Source organism: Aythya ferina (assembly GCF_964211825.1).
Source record: "Aythya ferina genome assembly, chromosome: Z".
Lineage (NCBI taxonomy): Eukaryota > Metazoa > Chordata > Aves > Anseriformes > Anatidae > Aythya > Aythya ferina.
The window spans coordinates 67,201,508-67,222,412 of record NC_140299.1 but is presented as its reverse complement, the minus strand read 5'-3'; the positions used below and the strand labels follow the sequence as shown (position 1 = coordinate 67,222,412).

Genomic DNA, 20,905 nt, shown 5'->3' with positions numbered 1-20,905 from the left:
GCAAATACAGTCTGTTTGTTTGGGCATTAATACACAGTAGTTTTCAGTTACTTCGCTGAAAAGCAAATACATGTGAGGTTATCCTAAAGGGTGTGGAACAGCCCTATAGATGAACTTGCCTATAAGGATTGATACAAGCATCATGTCCAAAGGAACAGGAATATAATAGTTGGAAGGGACATTCAAAGATCATTGAATCCAGCTGCCTGACCACTGCAGGTCTACCCAAAAGTTAAAGCATGTTATTGAGGGCATTATCCAAATGTCCCTTGAATAGTGACAGGCTTGGGGCACCAACCACCCCTCTAGGAAGCCTGTTCCTGTGTCTGACCACCCTCACAGTACAAAAATGTTTCCTCATGCCCTGTCTGAACCTTCCCTGGTGCAGCTGTGCGCTGTTCTCTCTTGTCCTTTCATTGCTCACCAGGAAGCAGAGACTAGCACCTCCCTCTTCAGGAAGCTGCAGAGAGCAGCAAGGTCACCTCTTGGCCTCCTTTTCTCCAGACTAGATGAGCCAAGTGTCCTCAGCCTCTCCTCACAGACCATGCCCTCCAGCCTTTTGCCAGCTTTGTTGCCCACCTCGGGATGCTCTGAAGGACTTCAACACCCTTTTTATGTTGTGGAGCCCAGCACTGCACACAGTATTCAAGGTGAGGCCACACCAACGCTCAGTACAGTGGGAGGATCGCCTCTCTGGACCATCTGGCTGTGCTGTGTTTAATGCACCCCTCAGTGGGGTTTGCCCTCCAGGCTGCCAGGGCACACTGCAGGCTCACGCTGAGCCTGCTGCCACCAGCACCCCCAGGCCTCTTTCTGCAGGGCTGCTCCCCAGCCACTTGCCTCCCTGTCTGTGCCTGTGCCCAGCACTGCTCCATCCCAGGGCAGCACTCGGCATTTTCCCTTGTTGAACTGCATGCCGTTGTTAATCACCCAGTGCTCCACTGCTCCAGTCTGTCTGCATCCTTCTGCAAGGCCTCCTGTCCCTCCAGGGAGTCAGCAGCACCTCCCTTTTTAGTGTCATCAGCAAGCTTGCAAGGGATGCACTCCAGTCCTGCATCCACATCATTGATAAAAACCTTGAACAGAACTGGCCCTAGAATTGAGTTGGAAACATGGTGCTTAAGAAGATGCGTATATTTCAACAAGATTTTTATAAGCAGAAGAAAAAGACCAGGATGTAACACAGGATAGTAAAAACCACTCAGAGGCTTGTCTGCAACTCCTGTGAGATTTATGATCCGTAGTCCTGGCCTGGGCATTTTTGCAATGCTGAAAAAGCAAACAGAAGGTAATAGAGAACAATTATGAGTCATTCCTTTACCTCAGAGGTGATTAATGTGACACAGTCAAGTTAAATCCTCTGAAGAGACATCAGCAATGCTTTTCACTGATGTGTTTTGTAAGTATGGATTTGATACTATTCCACAAGGGATTTTAATTTCCTGCTAAAAGATATGGTTCATGATCAAAACTGAGATATATGTAAATGCTAGCTGCTGAGCTTGCAAGACTGATACGTTTTTTATCAGCAAAAGATAAGAGTACAGAACATCTTCAGTTTTATGATACAAATAATTCCATATTATCAAAAACATGCAGAACTGAAGAGAAATGCTCTCATGGAATATGCTGTGAAAGATCTGATAGCAGTATAGCAGACTAACAAGTAGCCTCTGCACATATTCCAGAGAGTCTGTCTATTCCAAATATAAAACCTGAAAATATTTTCTTGTTGCTTTGAATGAAACAATGACTGTCACTCAGAAATTTGAATGACTTAATTTTCTAGAGGGAATTTTCTAGAGCTGAGACAGTTATGAGAGAAATTCTGATCTAATAATTCTAAGGAGAATTATTGAGAAATCAGTACATTCTGGTGCTTCAGACATCGTAGACAGTTACCTTAACTGGACAATGCACTGGGATAATCCTTTTGACTGCACATTCCCTACAGCAGGGCCTTCAACTTTTCAGAAAAATGTACGTTTTAATACTGGTGTTTCCATGCTGTACTGTGTTTGGCTTGTAAGACAACGAAGACTGATGCCCTGCTGAAAAGTTTATCGTAAGTATCTCCAGATGCTTACTCTTTTGTATCCACTGACTGATGGATCTCAGGTTCTTCCCTAGCTGTCCTGCTTGCAGTGTGAGTGCTTCAAGTATTATGCAAAGTGCTCTGCTCCCTGTTGTGCGTTAGGTAATACATAGCATTTAGTGACAGAGGGCTTCACACTGCTCTGGTTCAGGATCAAAATAACCTCTGTAATGTAGGCAACAACAAGAATGAGTTGAAAAATACAAGGCTTCTTTGAAAAGCTGCCAAATAAAACTGTAAAGCCCTGATATGTACACCTGGATTACTGCTTTTACTACTGTGCTGTCAAGCAGTATTGAACCCTGGTCTGGCCCAGTCCATATTTACCTACCTACTGGTGTAGCTGTACATGGGACAAAGTTACAGGTAGTCCCTCAGTAGTTTGCCTTGATGCACATTACTTAAGCTGCCAGTCCAAGAGCTCAATCTTTCATGCAGTTCATGTCCAGTTTCTAAAGGGGAGCATGTCCTTGCTCCCACAAAGGGATGCTTTGCCATCACTCCCAACTAGCTGCCTACAACCCAGCACTTCAGTCCTTAACTCCTCCATTCAGACCTTTGATTCCAGTTTTGCACGTTCTGGCTTAGCCCAGCTCTTTTATTGCCTTCCTCACTTTAGCAAATCATTGGTTGGTGTCATCTCTTGTTAGTATCTCAGCTGAACCCAGAGATTGCTCCCATCATTCCTCCTTCCAAAAACAAGAGCTGGTTTTGTGGGTACAATGGATGGAAGTGTTTTGTAGGAGCTACCTCAAACCTTGTCTTTACCTGCCACCAAAATGTCAAATGTGAGCTTATTCACATCTTTGCTCAGGAGAGCTAAGGTTTGGTCATACTAAATTCATTTTTTTTCCAGTTATATTCCCCTAAAGTCCCAAACAGGTAGCATTTTATAGTCCTGCTACTCAAAGCTTAAAGTAGATATTTTCCTTGGGGCACTGAATATCACCCAGACAAATCCTGTTCACTCTTTATCTCCCTCCATTTCACCAATATCCAGCCTGGGAGAACTATGGGCTATGGGCAGCCACACACACAGATGCATCCTCGTATTTTGTCCTTCTCCAGTGAGATGCATCTGTATTGAATTAACCACTGGCGGAAGAATTTAGCACATTTACGGTCAGTTTGTTCCTATGAGAATGTTAGAAAAGCTCAGTGATCTCAGTGTTTACCTGACAGTTAATGAACTGCTTTTTGGACACAGCCGTTTTGGTATTTGGAAATGGATGACTCACTCAATTACAAAATTTTCAGAGCACTTCAGTAGTTTGTTCCCCATCCGGTCATGTCTGACTTTACCAGCTTTTTCCCTCTTAGCCTGCTCCACTCTTCATAGTTAATCTTCCCTCCCATATTATTATTTTTTGTTGATTTCACTCTGTAAGTACCAGTTTCCATATTCACCTTACCATATAGGTACCTGTAACAGGAAGGGTAACTTCAGCTTCAATGTTATATGCTTTGAATATGCTGCCCCATGCAGCATCATGGTGGATGAACTGTTTCTGGTGCTTCAGGAGCTGGTTTGAAGGTTAGGCTGCCCTGAAAAGGAGTGAGCTGAGCAAGTGGATGATGTCGCAGCTCCTTCCAGTATCATTCTGTCCAGTAAATGGACTGCAGTACAACCCTGGCTAAAACCCTTTGTTTACCTGGTAGGTAGATCTGTTTTCAGAGTTACCATATCTCAGATCCATCTGTGACACCTGCTAGTTCTGTGTCCCCACAAAGAGCTGCTGGCACTTCATTTCTCTCACTCAAGACATATAATTTAGTACATTCTGTATGCCAGCCCTGAGTTTATTGTATCTTCACCTTGTCTTGTTCTCACATTACTCATTTACATAGATAGTTCTTATTTTCTAGCAGAATTATTTTTCAGGAAAGCGCAGTGTGACAGATTTCTGGGTATAAAAATTATAGGCTATCCTTCTCTATGTTTTCCCAGTTATCCACTTCTGTACTGTAAATACATGTAAGCATCAACATGCTAATCGGGATGCACCGCTTTATCTGAGGTTTGTGTTAATCTCCGCTCTTGGAGTTCTTTCCTTGTCTGGGGAGCAGCACAGGAGGAGGGAAGCACACGTTCTTTTATTCACACAACTATTTCTCCTATCTGTTGTTTTCAGCCATCTAGACATCATAACTGGTGCTTTTTAAGCATTAGTATTTACTCATCATTCATTCTTTGCTTTTAGTTGGATTGCTGGGAAGGTTGCTCTTGTTCTGCAAGATTGCAAGTATCAGGCGTTAGACCATAGCTGTTGCCCTACTATATCTCTCTTATACTGGAGTTCTATTAAAGATGAATGCCTTTAGATGTGCTGCCTAGTAAAAATAAAAATACCTCTTAATTCACCTTTTCCCTGAGAGACATCTTCAGGTTATAAAAGTTATAAAATGTAATAATGTGTTACGTAGTTTCTCATAAAAAAAGACACTAAAGGTTGCTTGAACTCAAGTTTCAGTCTCAAAGATTTTTGGTACTCCTTACAGGAGTCTGAAAAAAAATCAAAAGATGAAGGTGAATGTAGCTCAATTTGAGTTGAATTTATAACCATAACCTAGGTACTGAGAGCTCACAAATGTATAGAAACTGGCCTTGTTGATTAAGTTGTATAGGATATGCAAGAAGCATCCATCTGGTGGGATGTTCAAGAGGGATAACTTTTATACGTAAAGAGGGTTTGAAAGTACTTTGGAACAGATCTAAGTTTTTATTATTCAAGGGCAGATATTTTCTTCAGGTGATCACTTAAGTAGTTTTTTTTTACTTATTTTCTAATGGTAGGTATTCATAACATTAGTCCCTAGGGTCTGTTGCTGATTTGAAGTTAAGCATAGAGTTGGAGGTTGGAAGGCATGGAACTTCTATTTGAGAGGACCTCACCATCACCGAAGTGCTATCAAATTATTTTGCAGATGTTGTGTATATAAAGCATAGAGAAAAGAATTGTAGTGTTGCAGGAGTCCAGCCATCTCTAAAATGGTGACAGAAAGCTAATAAATTGGACAGAGAACTAAACTATTACAGGATTTTACCTCCTGGCTCTTTTAACACTCATTTTAAAGGCATTACGTCAGTTTAAATAGAGTTAGTACTCACTCACATCCCTTGTTGGATCAAGAAAGTCAAATGGTCAGCAGAGGAAAGAAGCAGATGAAAAATTATTTCCTACTTTGAATTCCATCAAGCTTCAACTGTTGGCCTATCTTAACACATTGTAAAAACCTTTAAAGTCGGTATGTGACAGTGGTGTCTAGTAATATAAGCAAAAAAGAACAAGAGAAACTGTTCCCTGACAGTAATAAAATCCGCATGCAAGGCAATATTTGTTCTTTGATCCATAAAAGCCAGATATGCAAAGTACAGCTTCAGTGTCTGCCTCATTAGATAAAATAGAGTCTAAATTGAAAGGGAAACAAAGTGTTTGTTTGCTTTCTTGCATTTTATTTTTTTAATGTAGATATTTTTTTCAAAGGAAATTGACCTAGCAGGTTGGCTTCTGGATATTGAGCTGGATAGAAGACTAGAATAGAATAATTAATTTGGAAGGGACCTTCACAGGACATCAAGTTTAACCACCTGACCTTTTGAGGGCTAACCAAAAGCTAAAGCATGTTATTGAGATCATTCTCCAAATGTCTCTTGAACACTGATAGGCATGGGGCACAACCCCCCACTCTAAGAAGCTCGTTCCTGTGTCTGACCACCCTCATGGTACAGATTTTTTTCCTAATGCCCAGTCTGAAATTTCTTAAGACTTTAGTTCTATAATCATGCCTCTTCTCGAAGAGCATCTAGTAGTTTTATTTTTTTATTTAAAAAAAATAAAATAAAATAAAATAGATTAAACCTGAGAATTTACATAGTTAAAAGATAAATCCTAAAAGCATGACACCTCAATTCAGTTTTGGTTCAGATTTGTACCATTGGGTTTAGAAGGATCAATTTTTCTAGCATTTATTATGCCATTTGCATCCATTCTTATCCCAATTAGGTGAGCTGGGTCGCTGTCCCACCAGGACTTCCTGAGGAAAGGAATCCAAAGGAAAGTTCCGTGGCAAATCAAAGTGGAAAATGGGAACTCAGGCATCTCGAAGCAATGATGCATAGAGAGTTGTGGGCTATCTGAGATGCTGAAGTAGCTGTAAGAGCAGCCTACTACTGTGGCACGTATGTTTTGCTTCTCAGCAGTTATTTAGCCTAGACAGAGCAAAATAGAAACACTATTGAGGCAGGTGAAGGTAGCTCTGCGTAGTGCTGCAGTAGGCCATGAAGATGTGGTCCATTAATTGCACGTAATAAAACCCTTTTGTGAAATTGTTTCCTGTGCTGTGATAAGGTAGTCTGTTTACTCTTGGCAGACTGGAAGGTATTGTTGTTGAATCTCAAATACTGTTTTATCAGAAAGAGTGGTTTATGATCACCATTTTTGGTGACCATTGGTGACAAATGGTTTGCCATTTAAAACTTAGCAGAAGTCACTTGCATTCCCCTCCTTCCCGCTGCTGTCTTCATCTCTTCAACATCTGAGGGACACGTAACCCTCCTCCAAGTACTTTTTAAAGCATTTAAAAATCCTTTCAATTTTCTTTTCTCATAAAGCTCACTTAAACAGGATTCAGGGTGGAGCAGTTTTTATTTGCACTTGACTTTATCTTACCCTTCTCAGCTTATGTATGGGACTTGCTTTCCTAACTTTTGGGGTAGGATTGCCTGTACAACAGAGCAAAGCAGTCCTGATTCTGAAAGGGGCCTATGAGTACTACTGTCTTGTGAGCAATGCTGAAATAATTGTGTTTTGCACTTCGATCACTTTCTAATTTGTCACACTTCCCAAAGGAAAGTGGCAGAAGGAAGGGCTCTGACTACTAAACTTCATCTGAGCGCCATTCATCAAGACAATGCTGTGCTAGGAGCTGCCACCAAGCTCACTGTTAAGGTGAGTCCTATATCCATTAATCTCTAGAACTAGCACTGTCATAATTTCTTGTCCAGATCTTGTCCTACACATACAGCAAAGAAAAACTAAGATGTATGTTGGCCATCTGCTGATGTACTTGGAGCAGAAAGCTTGCGATTTCAGACTTACACTGGCTGTGCTTGCATATCTATCTGCACACTAGATGTGGCCCACCCTATATAGTGACTTAAAAACTGCATATCTGAAACCTTTAAGTCCAAAGAGAAATATCCAGTAGAAATGATCAAAGGGCCCACCAGAAGTTAATTTTCAGCCTCATGGGCTGACAGAACAAGCTCTTCTACAGAGGGAAACAGAAAGGCAGTTACCTGCTTTAATTGCCTGACTTTTTATAAACTATTGTAAGGTAAGACTGTTATGTTCAGCAGATATGATATTTGGAAGTGAAGACTCCATGCTGTGATATCTACTTAGTCACTGTACATTTAACCAGCAATCTTTATAGAGTGCTCGCTTAAGTATTTATGCTTATCTTTAATGGGAGAAACAACAGCTCAGTTTCTTGTTACTCTTGTCTGATTGTTAGCTGTGTCTAAAACTACAGACTGTTATGAGGACATCTAAGTTAGGAATGCAAATGAAAAAGTGCCTGAATTCTTCTTAAATGCAGTTTTTCTTCAGTCTATTAAAAAAAAAAAATCCAAAACCCCAAACCTACAATTTTTCCTGGAAAAAGTCTGATGTGCATTGTCATTAATATCGCATCCCTCAGCACTGAACAGGAACATGGAGGAGGCTCATCTGTCATCTCCTTCACACATCACAGTGAAAAGATGATGTATAGCTGCCTTGGACATCAAGGGGAAGGGATGCTCTTCGTGTTGTAAAACTCATGGGCAGCTGACAAGGTTAAAAACATGGTTTCAAGTCTGCTAAATTAGATTACAGATGTGATAGTCAGTTAGTAGGTTTTAATCCAGAGCTTTAGGGGAAATTTCATGGGTAACTTTGCTATATATGTCCTTTGGGTTTGTTACGTGGACTGGCAACTTAAATGAGACAGTACTCTGTCACTAGAGGTAATGGGCAGGTTAGGTGGAGAAAGGCAATGAAGAGATAAATACATTTTTGTGTCTGTATTTACTTTGTTGCTGTGCTTGCATTCTGTTCTGTAAGTATTCCTTTGACCCAGTCTCAGGTGCATTTTCTTGTATAATATGAAGATCTGAAAGTCGTCTTGTACTCAGATTCCTTGCTGGAACCGGATTACCCAGGTTATTTCAGAATTTCCAGAAATTAGACGCACTCCATTTGTTTCTTTTCAGAACAGATGGTGGAGTAGAATTTGAATCACTGAAGTGATAGTGGGAGAGAAGATACAGTGGGAAAAAAAAAAGGAAGTGAAGTGAAACTTTTCACACTTTTCAGCTTTTTGCTGATTCCCAGCTTTTGTTTTTATATGAAGAGTTTAATAGATCCAGCTTTCAGATTTGTCTCCATTACTTGGGTATCTATAAAATCAGACGGATAAAATCTGGAATACTCTGCATTTTTACTGGGTACTTAATGGATACTCATAAAGCATTAGACTTTCACCTCTCTGACTTGAGTTCAAGTCTATTTTAATGGGCTGATTCCTCCTTGGTGTACGTTCTCTGAAGTGACGGTGCTAAAATAAGGATTAATTTTCCCACTCTCTAAAATGAGATGACTGTATGAATTTAGCACAGTGCCTGAAGAAGGCACATCAAAGCCACTATCACTGGCAAAACTGAAGTCCTGGGTGAGAACTCGGTCTATTTTTAGATCATCCCTTTAAATGATTTCTGTGGAGGTGTTTTTGATTTATGCCACTGTATTGTCTGCTGTTGTGGGATCACAGACCTGGCTAACCTAGAAAAACTGCTGGCACAGAGCAGTCATGGGTACAGAGAGCTTTACTCCTGCTCCCAGGAGGAAAGGCAAAATTGAACCCTACATTCCTCTTTGCTGGGCTTAATTTCCTTTTAACAGCGGCTCTTGTACTCTATGTGGGGTGTCCCAAAAGGATAGAGGAACATGAATTAGTGCACCTTGGGCTGTTCTGAGCTTGCAGTTCTCTCCCTGACACCAACAAAAAGCCAGAAATGCCTTGCTGCAGATTAGATGGATGAAAGATTTCCCCATCCCCCCCAGCCATAAAGCAGTAAATGTTTTTTTGTTGTTGGTGGTGGTAGTGTATGGTTTTGTTTTTTTTTCTTCTTTTATTATTTCTGCTGTACTGAATTGCTCCTCTTAATGTACCATGCACGGAGGATGCAGAAGGCTGAGCACAGGGCATGTGTTCCCAGGTGCAGAAGGTTATGAGCTCAGTCATGCTGCTTTTCTATGGGCTCCCATTAAATTTGTCACAGGTGGGCTCTGTAGTTTGGGCTGTGCCAGACTTTTGCTGCTTGCTTACTGTTTTCCTCATTTTGTGTTTTCACATCTTGCTGTGCTTTTTGCTGCTAAGTGCTGAACTCCAATACCCCAATTCCCACTAATATCACCTTGCTCCTCCAAGGGTCTCATGGAAGCCAACCGGGCTACTCATGGCATAAGCATTTGATACAAGGTTATCTGACTTTCATCCTTTGGGAGCTTTTATCTTTATTTACTTGATCTGTCTTTGCTTCCATCTGTGCTTTAAACTGTGCTTCTGGGTCATGTAAGTGGCAGTGGGGTTGTTAATTAGACTTTGGCAAACTGTTGTGTGGGGTAAGCAGTCTAAACACAGTTAAAAAAAAAAAAAAAGAAAAAGAAAGAAAGAAAGAAAGAAAAGTCAATAAGCTCCCAGGGACAGATTCAGCAAAGTACTTACAGGAAATGCCTAAACAGAGAGATGTGAATAGCCCTGCAGATTTCAGTGAGATTACTGACATGCTTAAAAACCACACCTGTGATAAAATACCTGGCTGCACTGGAGTCTGGTCAGGGGATTGTCAGAGCTTCGCTGGGCTTGCTGAAGCCCTAATCCTGCTGTGGTTCCCAGGGGCTGGTCTGCAGCTTCAGCACGGTGTGAATGCCCGCAGCTGTGCTGTGCCACAGACCTCTCCACAGCAAGATTTCCTTTCAGAAACTGCAGATCTTGGGTGCTTCAGTGCCAGGTTAGAAAAAGAGGAAACGTGAGAGCGCAGTGTTGCATGTCCCTGTTGTTCTGATGGATGAGCAACACGGTGAGGCTCTCTGGCTTTGTGACCTGTGACGTGCTGGCAGATGCAGACTTAGGGCTTAAGATCTGAGTCAGCTCTGCTTGTCCCTTGCCACTCTTCCCAATGATTTCCTGGCAGTGAAGCCAAGCTGAGTTAGAACGGAAAACTTTTCGGCAGTGTGTACGGTAGCTTTGGGAAACACGGTTGTGGTCAGTTTTATGTCGGTGCCATCTGGTGCACAGAATGACATAAAGAAAGAGGAAAGAAAAAAGGGCATTTGGAAAAATGTGTAATGGCAAGAGAAAAATGTAATAAAGAAATATATGGATATAAAAGGAAAGGCATCATGTTTCGTAACTGTGAGGGCAGAAAGACTGCATTACTTAGTTTAACCCATTGTATCATATACACATGGTTTGCCACCTCCCAGATCCCCTAGATAGCTTTCCAACCTATTTTTAAGCACTTCTTATGATACAGTATCAATTTCAGGGCTATTGTCAGATTGCCCTTACAGTTAAGAAACTTTCTTACTGTGCTATCTGAAAGCTTCAGCATACCACTGTCACCTAAAATACCAACCGTGCATTAAGCTGTAGGTGTTTGTGGGATCTTGTAAATGTCTCTGCAAATGTAAGCTCCGACGGCTTTCTGTTGATTCCCTAATTTAGTTAGCAGAAACCCTTTCTGCCTCCTCTAGTCCCTGGTCCCTCTGATTCCATGCAGCCTGCTTTGCTACTAACCTTTAAAAGCTACCACCACCTGCCTGGGTCCAGACCACTTTCTGCTGAAAGAGGTGGAGCATGAGGTTGGAAGCATTTTGCAAGGGGTGAAATGATGTCTTTACCTTTACCTTCATTTCCACTTAAAAAGCCCAGCCCAAAGGCACCAAAGTAAGTCACAGGGGATCTTCCCATAAGCTCAGATGCCCATGGGTGTCCCTTCAGTGGCCATTTAGGCTTGGCTGTTCAGCTGAGCAAAGCCATATCATCACTCCTGCCTGCTACATCTTTCAGAGTGGTGAGTCCTCTCCGAGGAGACTGATGTGATACCCATCAGCGCTGTACCAGTTCATCGGCGTTTCCTCAATATATAAGGCAGGGAGCCAGTCCCACTTGATATTTTTTAAATCAATATTTCATTAAGCAATGCTTTTATGGCATTTCAGTATTCATCTATAATAGCTAATATAAACCTTTTATCTGTGTATATCAAAGCACTTTGTGAAAGTCGAAAGCACAAAAACTCTGTACTAAAGACGAAGAAAAATGAGGCATGCAGAGGGATTATGTTCTTTGCCCAATTGCCCAGCCAATTAGCGGATTAGTTCTTAATCCAGTTCCATATCCACTTGGCCACGCTGCCAGATTTTATCTCCTAAATATAAAATATTCTACATCTGAAAATATCTAATCAAGTTAATGACATAGCAACTCTGCAACTGAATTAATACTCAATTTTTAATTAACTTTAAAATAAAATAAAATAAAAGTGTTTGATTGGGATATTTTTCTGAAAATATGTGGGCATTTCACTTCAGCATAAGATTTCCAGTTAATGACATATTTAACACTCAGCTGTTTGGCAGCATGTTTAATTTTCTTTCTTTTAATGTTTCACTCTGGTCGTCTGGAAATACAACTGGGAGAGAAGCCTGTGTCACACAGAGGCATTATTTCTAGGTTGTTCTATCACTAATACTTAAATGAAGAACACAAGTGGAAGGCAGTGTTTATACAAACTTGATGTTTTCTGACTCCCCTGTATTTTTTTCAAGGGGTTAGCAGCTTTCTATTTCATAGCAGGAAAGCAACCAAACCAGAGGGACCTCACCTACACAAACACATTTTGTGAGATAATTATTCGACTGACATTACAGAGCTTAAAAACAGTCAGACTCCATGGTCTCTGAAGAATGAATTCATTATGTCTTAAACAAGACAAGATTTTCCTTTAGGAATTTTATGTCTGTCTGTTTTTTGTATATATATATCTATAGTTTACCTGTTCAGGAACGAGACAGGGAGAATAGATCAGCTCTGCTGAAGTTCATACTTTTGACACTCCATTTTTTTCTTCTGAAGGAAAAAAAAAAAAAAAAAGTATCTTGCTATTCCAAACATAACCTACTTCTCTTTATGTAGGCAGGCACACGCTTCTCCCCTCAGCTGAGACACGAGGCCCTATTCTTAGCTCCACTTTCATTTACGTTGTGCCTTAAGGCAAGATGCACAGGATATAACAGCTCTGTACTTATGACTGTTTTAAACTATGCAAAATTAGAGCTATCTGTAACGTTACGGGCCATTTTGAGGATATGCAAAAGGATGCTAGAAACCTATTATAGAAACCCTATCCGAGGAAATGTAACCCTGACAAGCGAGAAAGGAACATTAAAATTGTTTGGAAATATTTGGAAACAGTCACCCAGGAAGGTATATAACCAGTCTGCTCTTTTGTCCTCTGGCAGCCACAGGCTGGGAGAGCTCTGTAGTGAAAGGGTCCACTCCCCAGCTAATGCGGCTCACACTGTTTCACTGACATTGACCGGTACAAACCAACAAACTAGCCCTCACACCGTTCACCACATTATTGCTACAGCACTGCTTCGGTGCTATCTTTCTCCAGTTTCTGTCAGTTCTGCACCTTACCTCTCCTGCCTGCCTCTGTGTGAGGATGAAAGGAGAGCAGAATGAGTGCTCTCCCAGAGATATGACCTTCATTATCCTAAAAAAAAGAAATGAATTCACAAACATCACAAAGAACCTGACTCTTTGTAAAGCAGTGGAAAAAAAAAAAAAAAAAAAAAAAGAGTAAAGCTTCCCAGTGAAAATTCTGTCCATGCAGAGTTTTATTTCAAATGCCCTTGAATAAGTCCACAGTATGTTAAGGAAAAGGAACACTTTGGGAACAGTTCTCTCCAAATCTCAAAAACTAGGTGTCAGCATCAGTGGCTGTGGTTTTGCTGTTCAGTCTGCAACATCCATAACAGTGATTTATTCTGCAGGAGCTCAGCTGGTTGCTGGTCATGTCGAGCAAGTAGGTAATTGCCCTTGGGAGGCCATGGACCACTTCTCAGACCCTCTGACCTGGAACGTGGGCAGGGGATGTGTTGCACTGCTGGCAGTACTCTGGAAGTACAACCCACTGAATGGATTTACTGGAAGTTACTGGTTGCTTTCCCACTGGAAGAGGGACAGGGAGAGCCCTCCCTGAGGCCTGTGCAAGTGGAGCACCCTGTAGAGACGCTGGGGTGCATCTCCTCAGGGTTCATAAGGGCTCATTTCAACATCTGCTTCCTTTCTCTCTGCTTTCAAGGTGCGTAGCCAGGAGAGGGCAAAACAGCAGTGAGAGGACAATTCATTTCTCTTTCACCCTCCCCACCAAGTACTTCAGGGAACCACAGGGAAGCTGGCTGGCAGTGGGCTGCAGTCAGCCTCATCAAGCACAAGGCCTGACACAGGGATGGGAGCAGGAGCCAGCTCAGCTTATTCTGCTGTGCTGGTTCTGCCCTGGTGCCAGCAGTAGCTATGCTGATTCCTAGTTTGGGGATTTGGAGGTAATTTCCCCTAGGTGATGAGTCTGGAAAAAAAAAAAAAAAAAAAAAAAAAAAAAGCTGTAATGGTTTTTGAGACAGTTTTTAGGCCTTTAGGTGACTAGCATCTCAAGTTTGAGTTCTGGGCATTTGAGGAGTTGGAGGGGACCTATCTTAGACCCATATTAATCAGGGGGCTGATTAAGTAATCTGGTTTCCTTCAATGGCACATGTCTCCATGAGGATGAAGGTTCTGGCTTCAAATCAGTATCCCTGGCTGTCCCTGAAGGTGAAGAGAAAGCACAGATTTCATCACCACAACGAGATTTTTAGTAATTAGAGCTATTGGCATGCCTTGCAGCTAGTGCTGGAGCAAAACTGCCAGCTAGTTGGATGTCCCTCCTCTGGGTAGTAATGGTAGATAGAGATGTAGCTTCATAATTGACCAGGCAGGGATTTATATGCTCATTGGGCTTTCTTCACAATACTTCTTTGCACAGCACAAAATTATCTTCTGTCGTCTACCTGCTTTTTCCCTTGTTATACCACACAAATACAAGCAGCAAACAGAGTGTAGTGCTTCTGCAGCCAGGGCACGTACACTGAACCCAGAGCATCTACATGGATGGAGAAGGTGCCTTGACTCTGCTATGTAACAACAGTGACATTCTGGTACCTCAGTTCCCCAGGACTTCTCTTCTGTTGTGTGAAAACCCCTGAATTGAAAGCTGGATGCGGTGGTGTCTGTTATTCCATAAATAGCTCTTCCTTCAATATAGGTTTGATCCAAGACTTCTGAATGGTCGAAAGGAGCCATGCTACTAAAAATTATTTGATATATTCCCCAGCAGATCAGAAAAATGAAAAGATCCCTTGGTAGCCCAAGTGCAGAGGCAACATCTGGAGTACCTGGTGTGATGGTTTTCATGTACCTCACAGCATTTTTTTCAGATGGTGGTTCCAGAGTCTGCTTCAGATGCTAAAAATACCTGTGCTGCTGCAAAAATGCAATCTTCAGGAACTAATTTTGTAATATGTTAGAGCAGAGCTCAGCTCTGAAAAATAATATTGGAAAAAAAAATTTAAGTCCATGAGTCCCTATTTATTGTGTTTCATAATCACTTGGGATCTGTATGTGAAGCTGTGATTTCTCATTGTCCTTGCATTGTCCCTGGTAAAGAAAATGTTGTGAAAGCTGATGAAATGAGGAAAACATTCCACTTTTGTTAATGCTGTTTTTGTTTGTTTGTTTGTTTGTTTTGTTTTGTTTTGTTTTTGTTTTCCTCTCTCAGTGGTGCTGGTTTTATGAGGCTAAGAAGTAAAAGATAGTAAGATTCTATTTCAGTCACCTGAAGTCAGCAGATGTGACAATTCACAGAGTGAGCGGGGTGGCTATGTGAGAAGGTGCTGCATTTGCAGTCAATTTTCAATGCAGAGCTTCGCTGTAATTTCTCACCCCTGGAAACAGATGACTGTTTTGAGGAAAGGCGTGCATTTCCTCCCCCAGGAGTAACAGCTGTCCAGACATGGGAAGATAACTGCCAAGGACCTGACTGCTAATCTCTGGTGTATTTCAGGTAAGGACCATTTACCATTTGCTAACCCTTCCAAACTGGAAGTCAATCCTCAAGCACAGCTGGTTAGTCTACACGGGGCAGACATCGCCTCTGGTACAAGTGTTCTCTGATGGCTGTGAGACAGATGTCACTGGAGCACTGTGAATATCTTCCCCTCATGACCCATCCCTGCACATCCCTGATTGGGATGAACCTACATCTTCTTTGTGTTCTCTAAAAAGTGAATTTGCTTGCACAGAGGATTCTCTCAGGTGTTCAGAGAGGGAGGCTCTGGGACTGCCTTTGTGACTTTGGGGCAGCCTGAGAGAGTGGAAGGGGTATGTCCAGGGAGCAAGCAGCTGTGATCAGCCTGGACCACAAGCTGAAACAAAGCTGGACTTGTTACCCCAGTCCAAATGGTACAGACTTGCTGGCATGTGTTCCTGCACAGTGTGCCCACTGAAGAGCACAGGTTGCTGTTAAAAATATTGTTGCAACTTTTGCGATGCACATGGTGGAAGTTTTATTGCTATCTTTTGTAGCATGTGTTCTGGTAAGACAATCAGCTCTCCTCACTGGTTTCTGCCATCCATTCACACTCTGATAGCACCTCGTTGCTGCAGCAGTCCCTCCCCTTTGGGCAACCTCCATCTGGACTCAAAATGCTCCAGACAGGAGTTACGGGAGGCAGGAAAGTCATTAGTGGTGTCAGGCAAAACTCAGCCAGCTCAGGCTGGGTGCAGATACCCTGTTCTGTGATGGCAACTCTCCTGGTGGCACAAATTCACTCACAGCAGCTGGGCAACAGTCCTGTTGGAGGAGACCTCAGCGCCATTCAGGCAGAGCTGGGCTGTGGAGCTCCTGGTTGGCCATGTCTGAACAGGGCCCAGATAGGGCCACAGCAGGTGGCTGAGCGGTGCCTCCAAAGTGCTTGTGCCTGGAAGGCAGAGGTGCAATGCCAGTGCTGGGTTAGCTCTTGTACTTCCAGGCTCCCCCATCCCACCAGCCTTGGCCCATGGCACCTGGTCCAGGCTGCAGGGCCCAGACCGCAGCTGGGCCATGGCAGTCTGAGCCCCCTCCTGGCTCAGCTCAGGTCTCGCTTCCCCTGCTAAAATCCATCCTGAAACATCTGGCTTTGTTTTGGGGAGAGGTTGGCACAAGTGTACCATTATTTCTGTGGGATGCTCCAGGAAAAAAAAAAAAAAAAAAAAAAGAAATCATGGACTGGTGCCCTGTGGAATTTTTCCAAATTAGGCCCCAAAGCAGGATAGGGCAGGGCCGCTGGTAACAGCAACTGGAAAAAAAGGTGTTCTGCTTCCCTGTAGGCATAGCTCAAAGTGCTGCCCTTTGGAAGGGACTTATATCTATCCAGGGGATTTTACTGTTCCTAGGAAGAAATATTAAAACTTCTTTAAAATACATTTTGTGCACTAATCTGGCAATGTGGCTTACCTGGAAAGAGGAAGCTAGCTCCAACTTCCCTTTGTGACCAAAGTGAAATACCAAATAAACAAATAAATAAATTTAAATAAACAAACAAACAAACAAACAGATACATAAAAATAAATAAATAAATAAATAAAGACCTGGTATTGGTCTTGACTACGCATTTTATTAGGCCTAATTAAATATTCATACCATTAGGTCACTAGTAACTGTCATTTTGTCATTGGTAAAGACATCAAGGTTTAGTTAGTGATTTTTTTTTTTTAATTTTTATTTTTTATAAACTATTTCATGCAAGTGCTTCTGTCAAAAGCTAATTGTATTTTTTCCTGGCAGATTATCTTCAGAGATCTCTATAGGGCTGAATATTACATCTGAATTGACCATTCTCTATATTTGCTCTTATTATTCTTGATAGGTGCTATTATACCTCAATAATGAGCCTGGTGGCAAAGCCTGGTGAATATGAAATAAACACATCATATTTGTATGGGCAAAACTGAAGCTGAGAAATAGCTCATTAGGCTTTTATTTCTTTGCTAAAAATGCTGTAAAATTATTGCTTTATCCTGGACAATAATTGGTGCTTTTCTCAAAAAACAATGCCAGTTGAACTTAATGCATTATGTCTTAGTGAAAAAATAAAATACAGGGTGTATTTGAGAGGAAAACTACCAAAACCTGAAGCATTCTTCAGCTTGAAAGAAAAGTGAAAGGCTTCACAATTTTAAGTACCACAGTGACTATGCTCCATTGCTGCTTCATTGATAAATACCTATATTTAATGTATTTTTCAAGCAAGACAATCTTTACATTACTGAGAGCTCATTGGTCTGGCAGCCCTATTCAAATTAACTTCAGAGTTCTCAGACCAAAAATAAATACCTTTTGAAAGGAAGCTGAGGCAAATGTGCCACTTATTACCGCACAGCAGCTTGACACCACTTCAGTCCAAATTTCAAGCCGACTATCCACTCAGCAGGAGATATATTCATTTTAAATTAAACATGCCAGGAATCAGACTTCAAAGGGAACAAGACGAATTTGTTGTTTCCACACTGGAAATCTCTATGTCTGCATCAGTGAATGTTGGCTCTGTATTTTTCCTACTAAAATTAATTGCTATCCATGCTAAACTAGGGCAATTAGGGCCTGAAAGCTCTTGCACAGTATGTCTTGGTGGGGAAACCAAAGAGGGGGATGGGGGGAGAAGGGTGACCAGCAGCGAGCCAATCTTTATCAGGCATGGAGAAATAACAGGACCGCAAGGGAGCTTAGGGAAAGAAGCTCCGCTGTTTTAGTGAGCTGGATGTTGGGCTAGGATACAAAACAGCTTACTGCTTGTGAAAACCTGGGATTATGTTGTGGGATCAGGGAGATGAGCCTTGATCCAGCGTGCCTCTAGCAGCTGTAGTGAATGTTGTTGCTGGAGATGTATCCACCAGGATGGTATCTGTTGTGTCCATGTTTACAACAGGATTAGGAGCATGCATTTTAAGGGGTCTGCAAATCAATGGGAAAAATTGGCTCAGATCAGTATGCTGGCTGACAAAGCTATTCTCTTAGAGCAATTTTAAAAGAGCAGACCACCTGCTTTTAGAATTGTAGCAGGAGGGCAAAGAAGTGGGCCTCTTTTCTGTGTCTTTTTTTTTTTTTTTCTATTATAGTTGCAGAATGCAGGGTATTGCTTATATTTTAAATGAAAGCATTGGTTGCCCTTAACGAGAATTTAAGATGTGTGAGAAATAAGTGTGAAAGTATTAGTAAAAAATAAATTGATTGATACTACAGAGTAAGCTTTCATAAATAAGGAACTGTGTTTTGCTTCTCTTTTACAGATTGCATTATGGTATCAAGGTCAACATCGTTTGCAAACGCATAAACAAATCTGGTGCAGGAATTACTGGGTGAAGTGCAATTCCCAGGAATATTTGGAGGATCACACTAGATGATAAGCGTGGTCATTTCTGGCTTTAAAATCCACACTTCTCTGAAATTCCTATTCCTTTGCAGAGCCCTGCAGGCCTGGCAGATCAGCCTCACCTCCCTCACTTTCTCCTTCTCCCTCTCCTTCCTTGTCTTTCTCCTCTCCAGCAAACAGCTTAGGTCCATGTGTTCTTCCAGTGCAATGTATTTGGGTTGGTTTGAATGTGTAATGTCTTGCTGGTCTTTGTTACTTTTGTGTGTGAGATCTCAGGTGGGCCCCAGGAAGATGTCTGGCTTTGAGCATGGTCTCATGGTGTGACTTTGGGCTATGTGCCTGTGGATGGATGTGTTTTTGGGTGAAAGCTTCTGGTTGGGTGCCTTGTCCTGTCAAAGCTGACGGATTGCTCATCTCTCTGATTTGGTTTGGTTTGGTTCAGTTGCCTTTGGCATGGCAGCAGTCAGGGAGGCTGCAGCTCGCTCTGCAGCAAGCATAACGAAGTCTCAGAGGGCCACACACCTGTGAACTCAGCATAGCTTGCACAATTAATAACACAATTAAAATCTGGGACTTTGAAACAAAGCCAGTCATTTCTCCTGATTGTTGGCTGAGGCCTATTTGTACAGGGAGAAGAATGGCAGCATGAAATGAGAAGGATTACTGAGGGAGAAAACATAGCAACAGCACAGCCTCGTCACTTAGTAACAGGGAAGAATTGTGATGAAGAAGGAATGAATGTATATAAATAAAATATTCAGGAATATACATATTCATTAAAGCAATATCCAGAAAACAGAGAGGTGAAAGGCAATAGCTAAGCATCTAAAAATGTTCTTTAATGAAAAAGAATTTTAAATATCTGTCTCCGCCCTTCAAAGCTGTGTGATGGCATTATCTTCCCACGTGAAGCTATGCTGTTTCATGTCCTCTTATGTTCCTCCCCCAGTCCCTTCACCCCGAGTGCCAGGGAAGTCTGACAGATGAACCTTCCAGGATTGCTTTATGTTCCCAGACATGAGTTGCTGGTTTATTACCCTAACCACGTCTATGTGAGTAATGTTCCTTATGTGTCGTCATGCCCAGTGCTGATGAATACACAGTGATATATTTCAGCTCCAAAGAGCATCCCAATTAATTTGCCTGTTATGGTCTTTTGCCCCAGAACCAAGAGCGTGTTCTTCACTGTTGTGATTGCTTTCCTTGCCTCCTGAACCAGAAGAAGAGGAGAAGACAGAGAAGCAATGCTGGGTAGTAAATGAAACTCTGTCCACACCTTCACACTTATATTTATTCCAGAGACGTTGGCTTTAATTTAGGGTGGAAAAAAAAAAAAAAAAAAAAAAAGAAACAACAAACAAACAAAATCAAAACCTCAATAATCTGAAATTCAAATCAGTTTTGGGGAAGAAAGAATGAGAGCTTGGAAGCAATTGGAAAACAAGATTTTATGTTATTAGATGTTGTTCTCCTGCCTTGGATATTTAATCAAATGCCCAGGCCTGTTCCCACATAAAGTGAAAGATTAATCATCACACTTATAAATCATTCTTCTCATCTCCCTCTCATTCACACCAGACCCGCTCCCTTCTCTTTCAGCGGTCTGGAAACTACTGCCCCTTATCTTCTGGTTCTCTTTTTCTGAGGGCTTAACTTGGGCTTGTGAGTAAATGTTAGGCTTTTCCTTTCTTGCTTATTTTGTATATGACAAATTGATCACAGGGATGAGCTTTTCTCTTCAATCCACTGTTTTTAATAAATATTTTACCTTGCAGTACTGAAACACTAGTTATGAATTTTCATGAGCAACTTCACATAAATCTTCTTAACAACTCTTCACAGAAACTGGGGCTGTAAAAGCACTATGCCTGGCTAGGCACAGGTCATCTGGTATTTTGTTTCTCTTTCTCCTGTTGAGTACTTTCGGGGATTGAATGGAACATTTAACACAGCAAAAGGTGCTATCCCAGACTGCATTCATCTCAGCCAGTGCAAAAATTTGATGTGACTGGAGGCTATACAATGTGCTTGTGGGCTGGTTATCAGTTACTTTTGGTAGATTCCTAAGATAAAAATTGCTCCTGTTTGGGAAATACTCAAAAGAATTCACATTTGTGTTTGGATGTGTACCAAGATCACATTTGGTGTTTTCCATCTGAAATTTTCATAGTAAACTTAGCAGCATGTATTTAAAATTAAAATGCATTTAAAATTTATCTTGATGTATAAATATTAACGGGATTAGTTTTGC

General features: G+C 41.6%; 1 long non-coding RNA gene across 1 annotated transcript; it reads left to right on the top strand.

Annotated features, from left to right (window-relative positions):
• The first annotated feature begins 474 nt into the window (after positions 1-474).
• LOC311427186 lies at positions 475-20,098 on the top strand. The gene is made up of 4 exons (XR_014687241.1): positions 475-1,288; positions 6,945-7,044; positions 15,239-15,308; positions 18,572-20,098. It is a non-coding gene; the product is annotated as an uncharacterized lncRNA (long non-coding RNA).
• Positions 20,099-20,905: the final 807 nt, after the last annotated feature.